This window comes from Syngnathus typhle, linkage group LG6 (genome assembly GCF_033458585.1).
Source record: "Syngnathus typhle isolate RoL2023-S1 ecotype Sweden linkage group LG6, RoL_Styp_1.0, whole genome shotgun sequence".
NCBI lineage: Eukaryota > Metazoa > Chordata > Actinopteri > Syngnathiformes > Syngnathidae > Syngnathus > Syngnathus typhle.
This window is the reverse complement of record NC_083743.1, coordinates 20864881-20874864: the sequence shown is the minus strand read 5'-3', so window position 1 is coordinate 20874864 and position 9984 is coordinate 20864881. Positions and strand designations below refer to the sequence as shown.

General features: G+C 44.6%; 1 long non-coding RNA gene across 1 annotated transcript; it reads left to right on the top strand.

Moving 5' to 3' along the window:
- Window positions 1-9658: 9658 nt before the first annotated feature.
- LOC133156029 (uncharacterized) lies at window positions 9659-9984 on the top strand. Its single transcript, XR_009714772.1, has 2 exons — window positions 9659-9774; window positions 9837-9984. It is a non-coding gene; the product is annotated as an uncharacterized LOC133156029 (long non-coding RNA).

Here is a 9984-nt window from a genome sequence, read left to right as displayed (position 1 = left end):
GGAAGGCACGGCCGGGCGAGCTGAGTTGGCTTCAGCCTCCTCGCACACTGCTTCCGACGCTCCCCAACCGGGGGAGGAATAGCAGAAGATGCTTAGATTCACATTATGATCATTCTGGAAGGACAGTGTGGTTCACTCTTGTGATGGTGGTACCACAACTGAGCCCTGCGAGCTCCATCAGCTGGTCCACACTGAAGCCGTACTCACTGAAGAGCTCCTCATCAATGCGCTGGGCTTCCTCTTGTCTGCAGAAGAAATACAAGTACCGTTTTTTTTCCATGTATAATGCGCAAAATTTAACTAATTTATTGTCCTAAAATCTGGGGTGCGCATTATACATGGGTACAAATAAATATATATATATTTTTTAATCCGGATATGATCCGGAGGCCGCCATTACAGATACGCTTTCTTCTCTGGTGTTCACTTCAAACACGCTCCATACGAACACAATGCTGTTGTATCAGACACTTGCTCGATCACCTGCTCGTTTGCTGTCACAATGTACCCTACACAAATCCGAAACATTTCTTTGCGATCGAGTTTGCTAGCGCATGCGCAGTGATACTGACCGGCAGAATAACATCCGGTTGTTCCCAAAGATTATCTAGCTGTTGGTGAGTCTGGTGGTGTGGGAGCGCAGGCTCCTGTACCTCTTCCCAGAGGGCAGATGATCAAACAAAGAGTCATATCAATATAATTTCTAGTAGTAGTGTGGTCGATTAATAAGTGGAAAGGGATGTGCAGACTACATGAATTTGTTTTCTTCAAAGTATTGTGGAACAGGATGTCCAAAACCCAAACGAGGAGGAGCTGGCCATCAACCATCGACCAATCACCACACAATATTTTGCATGCTTGAATATTCATATTATGTTTCTTTAAAACTGGGCAACCCAGAAGAATGTGTTGTCTTTTGATGGTCACAGAAGGCACACAAGTTTTTTGTGTTAAGGACCCGAGACCCAGGCGCCTGTATTAGCTTGCTTTGTCAGGATTACACAATTGGTCAATTCGGCCTAATTGATCTACTGGTCTTCTCTTTGACCGAACGAACTCGCAAAATTGTTAGGTGCGACATTGTGTGGATTTGGACATAACAACTCTTGTGTTAAGTGTTGATCGCAATTTGGAGTCAGATCAATAACTAAAATCCGTAGCCTAACACATTGAAAGGATTCAATGGGGAAAAAAAAGGTTCAAATAGTTGCAAGTTGCATCCTTTTTCTTTGGGAGGCGGTTCCAAGCCTTCCAGTTCAGCCCTTTTGTGATTCCACGCCCCGCGCACCACTAGTACCACGGCCCCACGTCAGATTCGGATCCAAAGTATGCAACTCGCAAAGAAGATTTCAACCTTGCCTCCTGAATTACCGTTTTTTTCCGTGTATAGTGCGCCCCCATGTATAATACGCACCCTAAAAATGGCATGCTGATGCTGAAAAAAAGCCTGTACCCATGTATAATATGCACCCAATTTTTATGAATTTTTCTTTATGATTTATTTATTTATTTATTTTTTTTTTAAGTCCCAATGATCGTCACACACGCAGGGAGGCAATGGGTCCCATTTTTATAGTCTTTGGTATGGTCTTAACTAGGCTGGATGTAATCTTTTTTGTTGGCGTTGATTTCTCCGACTGCCCATAAACGCACCACCGCGCTCCGTGCGCGCACGGGAAAGAGGCGTGCGGACGTGAAAAAGGCGGCTCTGTATGGGAGAGACGTTGAAGAGGAATAAAAACACCCTTGGAAACCAAAACTTGGTGATTTCAAGTTTCATTTCGAGGGACATTTGTCACGTCTCGTCCCCAGTTTTGCTATGTGTCTAGGTTGCCATAGTTTCTGTTCGCGTCGCCCCTCTCTTCCTGTGTCACCTCAATCGATGTAACGTGTTTTGTATTTAAGTCCTGTCTGCCCCTCGCTCACCGTCGGATCATTGCATGTGTTACTGTCATGATGTCTGTTTGCTTTCTGTTCCTGTCTTTGGTAATGTCACCCTGTCTTTTTGTTCCACGACTTTGTCGGTCAGTCCTGTTGTTGGTTTTGTTTTCTAAAAAAAAAAAAAAAATTAAAAAAAAAAAATGAAAAATTTTTTGTACCCATGTATAATGCGCACCCCAGATTTTAGGACAATAAATTCGTTAAATTTTGCGCACTATACACGGAAAAAAACGGTAATATTCAGGAGACAAGGTTCAAATCAGGCAATATATGATCAATAACATTATTGGAATTGTTCTTTTTTTTTTTTTTTTTGCAGATTAAAAAGAATGGCAACATTTTTTATATTTTCACAAGTGGATTTAAATGGCCGATGAGGGGCATTGAACTCCAACATGTCAAGTGCTGCAATGTTCCAACTGCAGACAGAATAATAGAAAATATGAACTGTTTTTGTCTTTCAGACATTAACCCGCTCAATTATTCTCCAAAGAATAATGTAAAGCTCGAAACTAGCATCAAATAAAGTTGATCAGAGCTTGTCGCGGGTGAGAGGCGCCGCCGTGTGGTCACATAAGCAAACTACATGTTAAGATAAAAATAAAGTACAGTGCCGCACTGCACTATAGTGCAATAAAATTAAGTAAAATAAAACAAATGTAACTTAAAATGTAAAACCTGAACACATGATAAAAGCTAACTAAACCCAAACGTTGAGTTTGAGTCTTAAGTTCGAACTGGTACGTCTTCTTGAAATGACCTTAATACCTTCGTTTTGACGTCTTGCAGTAGCCGCAATGTTACACAGTTGCTAAATTCGAAAAATAGGACAAAAATGAATTCAATGATCGCTTGGGTGTAGAAATGAAACATTGCCGAAGCAGGAGTAAAACAACTCTGATAGAAAGCAAGTAAAAGTGTCAAACAGCTTAAAGATATAAAGAAAAGCGTTTGCAAAGAGTCTAAACCATATGTGTGTCAAACTCAAGGCCCGCGAGATCATTTTATATTATTGTTACTAATGGCCCGACGATATGAAGCGATGATAACACAATAAACTACAGATCCCATAATGCAGTGCTTTCGCTGCCTTGCTGAGCGTTTTTCCGCGGCAATCAGGACAAGTGCTTGTTGCGGCAAGTTATTGCGAAGCTAGCCCCTCATGATGCCGAAGAGAAAAGTTGATTCTGAAAACAAAGCCTTTAAAAAGGTTGAGTATATGTTTACTGACATTGCCGGTAAGCCCGTTTGTCTCATGTGTGGCGCTAATGTGGCTGTATTGAAAGATTTTAATCTAAGACGGCACTATGAAACAAAACATCTGGATAACCTGAAAGACCTGAATGCAGAGCAGAATGACAGAAGGTAGAAGAGTTAAAGAAAAGGTAAAGAAGAAGCTGATATTCCAGCAGACGTTTTTCACCCGTTCAAAATCACAAAGTGAAGCTGCTGTGAAAGCGAATTTTATCGTGGCAGAGGAGATCGCCAAAGCAGGTTGTTATTGCTGAAAAGCACAAATTGGTGGAGAAGAAAGATCTCAGCAACCTCGACGATAGGGGTGTAAATCGCGGGTTTTGTCACGATACGATATAATATCGATATAAAGAACTACGATACAATATTTGCCGATATCTTAAAGCCTGCTGCGATTCATTCACGATATATCGCGATATAGTCCTCTACGATCGATGTATACATTTTTTTTAATAAAAACTATAGAACAATATCCTGATTTATAACAATTCATACGCAAAATCAACAAGGTACTGCAAACTCTTTATTTAGGAAATTACAAGAGTATTGTAGTATACAAATTGCTTACTTTAACACTGAACTTTGATGTCGTGTTTTTTCTTTAAATGTGCGGCGAGATTTGTGCTCCCTGAATATTTGATCACCGCATGGCAGGATTTACAAACTGCTCGTGTCTTGTTCGTTGAGCCATCTTTTCTTTGGAATCCAAAGTGCTTCCAAACGAATGACTTGAAGCCTAAAGGGGAGCCAATTTCCTCGTCTTTTTGGACACTAGCCATAGCACCAGCCCAGGAGCCGCGTACTAGTTGTCGACTCCCCTTTCACGTGCAGCAACGCCGCGCACTGCTCCAGGGCTCGAAACTAACGATTGCCCGATTGCCCGGGGCAAGTAGCGATGGCAGACGGGCAAGTAGAATTTTTTCCTCACTTGCCCGAACTTGCCCTGCCATAATACCATGTTTTCAAGCTGTAAAAAGACGATTTTGTGCATAATTTCTCGCAACTTCTGCCGCTTCTGGTCCGACATTTTGTTTTCTAGGGAGCGGTTAGTTTCTCGTGTAAGTCTGCAATACATTGATAACGGCAAAGCGCTTCGTAATTAAATGCATGCTCTCTCACCCGTCCCTGGCTCTTCTGCGCCTGCGCACCAGCAGAGCTTGTTTCCGGTTGGCGGATACGAAGGCATATGAAGGCAAAACTTATAGTGTTGTCTTTTTTATTGCAAAAATGTGTCGGGCAAGTAAAAATCCACTCCAAAAAAATTCGGGCAAGTAAAATTTTGTTTCGGGCAAGTAAAATTTTCTCCAACTTGCCCGAGGGCAACTTGGGCAAAAAATAAGCTTCGAGCCCTGGACAGATTCTAAGGTCCAAATGATAAATGGTTATCTCTTTTTGAAGGTAGAGTTTAATTTGAAGTTCATGCTGGCTTCGCATCTTCATCAAGGCGTCGGGCAGTTTGCTTTCATAATCGTCCTGGGGGGCGTTTTCTAACTCCATGAGCTCCTGATACTCATCCAGCTGCTGGTGCATCCACTCCCGCATGTTGGCCATTTCTCGGTCTTTCTCCCAGAGGAGGCTACACATGGTGTCCCCTCTTTGGAGACAGAGCCTCCTCCAGATCTTTCACTTTTGCATCACGGGCTGCAAGCTAGTGTCAACACAGACTTTTTAGACTTTTGCAGCTGAGACAGATTCTATGGTCCAAATGATAAATGGTTATCTCTTTTTGAAGGTAGAGTTTAATTTGAAGTTCATGCTGGCTTCGCATCTTCATCAAGGCGTCGGGCAGTTTGCTTTCATAATCTTCCTGGGGGGCGTTTTCCAACTCCATTAGGTCCTGATACTCATCCAGCTGCTGGTGCATCCGCTCCCGCATGTCGGCCATTTCTTGGTCTTTCTCCCCGAGGAGGCCACGCATGGTGTCCCCTCTTTGGAGACAGAGCCTCCTCCAGATCTTTCACTTTTGCATCACGGGCTGCAAGCTAGTGTCAACACAGACTTTTTAGACTTTTGCAGCTGAGACAGATTCTATGGTCCAAATGATAAATGGTTATCTCTTTTTGAAGGTAGAGTTTAATTTGAAGTTCATGCTGGCTTCGCATCTTCATCAAGGCGTCGGGCAGTTTGCTTTCATAATCGTCCTGGGGGGCGTTTTCTAACTCCATTAGCCCCTGATACTCATCCAGCTGCTGGTTCATCCGCTCCCGCATGTCGGCCATTTCTCGGTCTTTCTCCCCGAGGAGGCTACGCATGGTGTACCCTCTTTGGAGACAGAGCCTCCTCCGGATCTTTCACTTTTGCATCACGGGCTGCAAGCTAGTGTCAACACAGATTTTTAGACTTTTGCAGCTGAGACAGATTCTAAGGTCCAAATGATAAATGGTTACCTCTTTTTGAATGTAGAGTTTAATTTGAAGTTCATGCTGGCTTCGCATCTTCGTCAAGGCGTCGGGCAGTTTGCTTTCATAATTGTACTAGAGGGCGTTTTCCAACTCCATTAGCTCCTGATACTCATCCAGCTGCTGGTGCATCCGCTCCCGCATGTCGGCCATTTCTCGGTCTTTCTCCCCGAGGAGGCTACACATGGTGTCCCCTCTTTGGAGACAGAGCCTCCTCCAGATCTTTCACTTTTGCATCACGGGCTGCAAGCTAGTGTCAACACAGACTTTTTAGACTTTTGCAGATGAGACAGATTCTAAGGTCCAAATGATAAATGGTTACCTCTTTTTGAATGTAGAGTTTAATTTGAAGTTCATGCCGGCTTCCCATCTTTATCAAGGCGTCGGGCAGTTTGCTTTCATAATCTTCCTGGGGGGCGTTCTCCAACTCCACCATGCGAGACTCGTGCCGGCGTTTGACCTTGCGCAACTCCTACGTGAGACGTGAGAATGACTCAGCTTTATTCTCATGAATTAAAAATAAGCGATAGTGATGATAATCGTGTAATAAACTGGGAATATGGAAAATGGATGGACGCAGTCAAATGTGCTATTTATGTTGATATGCGACTATGGCAGACATGGGCAAACTACGGCCCGCGGGCCACATCCGGCCCACGGGGCCATTTAATCCGGCCCGCCAAACCTGAATAAAGTGTATTATAAATGTTTGGGGGGGTCATTTTCCCTACAATTACTATGTTTCCCCAGTAGATGGGAAAGCGCCCGCCCGCCCGCGCATTTACTCCCGGGAGCCGTCAGAAAGCTCGGTGCACACTCTCAAGTACATGTGCGTACTCAGTAGTACGTAGTCATTCCATCTATCAGTGCCGAATTTTGAGTGTAGGCTGTGACGTCAATATTCTCGTAATTCGCGTGCTGTTTTCAGATACAGTTTTACGCTAAAGCCACCCACGAACCTTCCCCTGGAATCCTTCTATTAAAATGAGTCGCCCAAGAAAAAGCAAGGTGGACACAGTGCCGAGTGTTTAAAAGAGAGTGGCCAATTTGGCTCGACGTACGCGACGTGACGTTCAGCCACATGAACGTCAACAAAGCCAGTCACAGATCTAGGTTAACGGACCGACACCTCGGCTCTATCCTAAGAATTACCACAACAAATTTTACTCCAGACTATGATGCACTGGCAAAAAAGGGAAACCAACAATACTATTGATTTCTTTATTTAGATGTATTCTTTCACTGATTCTTCAAGATGATGTATTTGGTCAGAATGTTTGCCGTTGGATGTGATGTTGCCTCATTAGATAAACATATTTCATAAATCTGACCTGCAGGCGCTGAAGTGATGGAAAATGTTATACATCATAACAATGTCGTATTTAATAAGAATCACTGATAGTAGTTTTTTGGTGAAATATTTTTTTAATGCTGTTAATAAATGCATTTGTTTTCAAAAAATCCATGCTAAAAGTAAAAAGCTTTTATGCAATGACCTTTACATGTCATTTATATGACCTTTACACACAAACACTACATCCATCTGCTCCTGGTTCGGCCCCCCGGTCAAAATTTAGAACCCAATTCGGCCCGCAAGTCAAAAAGTTTGCCCGCCCCTGGACTATGGGATGGTTAACTGGAAGTCCAATGTTGAGCTGCAATTAGTCACGAGGAGGATTTTCCTTGGGGTGTGGCCCCAGCAGCAAAGCAATTATGTCAGCACTAATATCCAGCATCCATTTTGTTGTTGGCATATTTTTGATAAAATGGCCGGGCCTCACCTTGCTTTCAGCTCCTTGATTTCCTCCCTCAGCTTGCTCACCTCCAGCTCCAGACGTGCACGCTCTTTGGCCTCAGAGTCCAGAGTCGCACGGGCATCGGCCAGCTCCGTCTCGAAAACGGCCTTCAGGCCCGTCAGCTGCCGGGACACCTCTGTTTCGGATTCAGTGATGCGCAAAAGCAAGCCGGCGTTCCCCACTTCCCGGGAACGGGCGTTGTCGACGTAAATGCCCAGAAGGTCGTTGAGCTTGCGGAGATCTTCCACCTCCTGGGAGAGGGCGTTGTTTGCACCTTGAGGAATGTTTTCTGGGGTCGCCATCTCGAGCTTGCTTCTGCTGATCCAGGAAAGACTCAGTGTCATGCATTACACCAATGCCTGATTGCACTTATCAAAGAAACTGCATAGAGGTTTCTTCAAAGTCAAACAAAGGTTCCTTTGTAAATACACATAAAAAAAAACAACTCACTCTTTGCAATGGTTCAAAGAAACTATGCAACGGATGGATCCTAAGGGCGGCTCGGTGGGGCACTGGGTAGCACGTCCGCCTCACAGTTAGGTGGGTGCTGGTTCGATTCCACCTCTGGCCCTACCTGTGTGGAGTTTCCTCCCTCAGCTTGCTCACCTCCAGCTGCAGACGGTCGTTGAGTAGGGGTGTAACGATACATCGATACACATCGATTAATCCATATAATGCTCTACGATTTATTGGCATCGATGCTAAAGGTAAACATCGATTTATATCGCCGTGTTTGACCTCGGACATTAGACGCGACTTTATTTTGAAATCCAGTTCATTGTTGCTTGCTTCCTCTTTCCGGGAGCAGGGAGCACAGGGCTCGAAGCTTATTTTTTGCCCAAGTTGCCCTCGGGCAAGTTGGAGAAAATTTTACTTGCCCGAAACAAAATTTTACTTGCCCGAATTTTTTTGGAGTGGATTTTTACTTGCCCGACACATTTTTGCAATAAAAAAGACAACACTATAAGTTTTGCCTTCATATGCCTTCGTATCCGCCAACCGGAAACAAGCTCTGCTGGTGCGCAGGCGCAGAAGAGCCAGGGACGGGTGAGAGAGCATGCATTTAATTACGAAGCGCTTTGCCGTTATCAATGTATTGCAGACTTACACGAGAAACTAACCGCTCCCTAGAAAACAAAATGTCGGACCAGAAGCGGCAGAAGTTGCGAGAAATTATGCACAAAATCGTCTTTTTACAGCTTGAAAACATGGTATTATGGCAGGGCAAGTTCGGGCAAGTGAGGAAAAAATTCTACTTGCCCGTCTGCCATCGCTACTTGCCCCGGGCAATCGGGCAATCGTTAGTTTCGAGCCCTGCACGAAGAAAGAATCCGATCTGGCGAAAGCCCGTGCGGCTCTGGACTCAGAGGCCACAGAGCGTGAACGTCTGCAGGTGAAGTTGTCCAAGCTGAAGATTGATTTTGACGAGCTGGAAGCAAGGTGAGGCCCGCCCGGCCATTTTATCAAAAATATGCCAACAACAAAATGGATAGTGGATATTAGTGCTGACACAATTGCTTTGCTGCTGGGGCCACACCCCAAGGAAAATCCTCCTCGTGACTAATTGCAGCTCAATTGGACTTTCAGTTAACCATCCCATATGTGGGACTCACGATGGGATCACCGGTGTTTGAGTGATGTTCCAGTTATTTATTTTCTTTCTGTGTGTTCGCAATTGTCATGGTGATAATACTAGCCAACTTACATTGGCTCCCGGTCCATTTAAGATGTGACTTCAAGGTTCTTCTACTAACCTATAAATCGCTGCATGGCTTAGCGCCTTCATATCTCGTCGACCTAGTTGTTCCTTATGTTCCGTCTCGTAACCTTCGTTCGCAAAACGCTACCCTTTTAGCGACACCGAGGGCCAAGAAAATGTCTGCAGGCTCTAGAGCATTTTCTATTCGGGCTCCAGAGCTTTGGAATGCCCTACCAATGGATATTAGGACTGCTACCTCAGTAGAAACATTTAAGACACGTTTAAAGACACATTTCTATGACATGGCCTTTAACTAACCTGTAGTGGCCGATTCGGCTGGAGTTTGTTTTCTCTCCCTCTCCACCCCCTCCCTCCCCCCTCCCCGGCCGGGGAGGTGGTTAGGTGGCACCCATGCTGACAGCGGCTATCTGGATTCTCGTGGGCCAATTCAAGTTTGCCGCAGAATTCATCCTGAAGGCCCACGAGAGTGTCACGGTAATCAATCTTATCTGGAAGATCTCAGATACATGGTGCTCAATATTTCAATGACCTTTACATGCATCCGATCTGGGCGGCTGACGCTGGCCGAAACCACAATCCTCCCTCTGATCTAGTCTGGGAGACACAGTCCAACTGGGGACCCGTAGGCCAGGTCCACTTTACCTTGATCAACGCCAACGGAGAGGTGACACATCTTTCAAGCGACAAGAAGCAATATTTCTCTTTTGACGTCCGTTTTTCTTCCAGGAAATAAGGATGAGCAAAGCCACTGGCGCACGTTTGGAAGATGATGATGGAAATTCCACTTCCACCGTGGGATAGAGGAAATGGAATTTCGGTTTCTTGTGTGTCTTGACATATGAAGGGATTGACAATAAAGCAGACTTTGACTTTT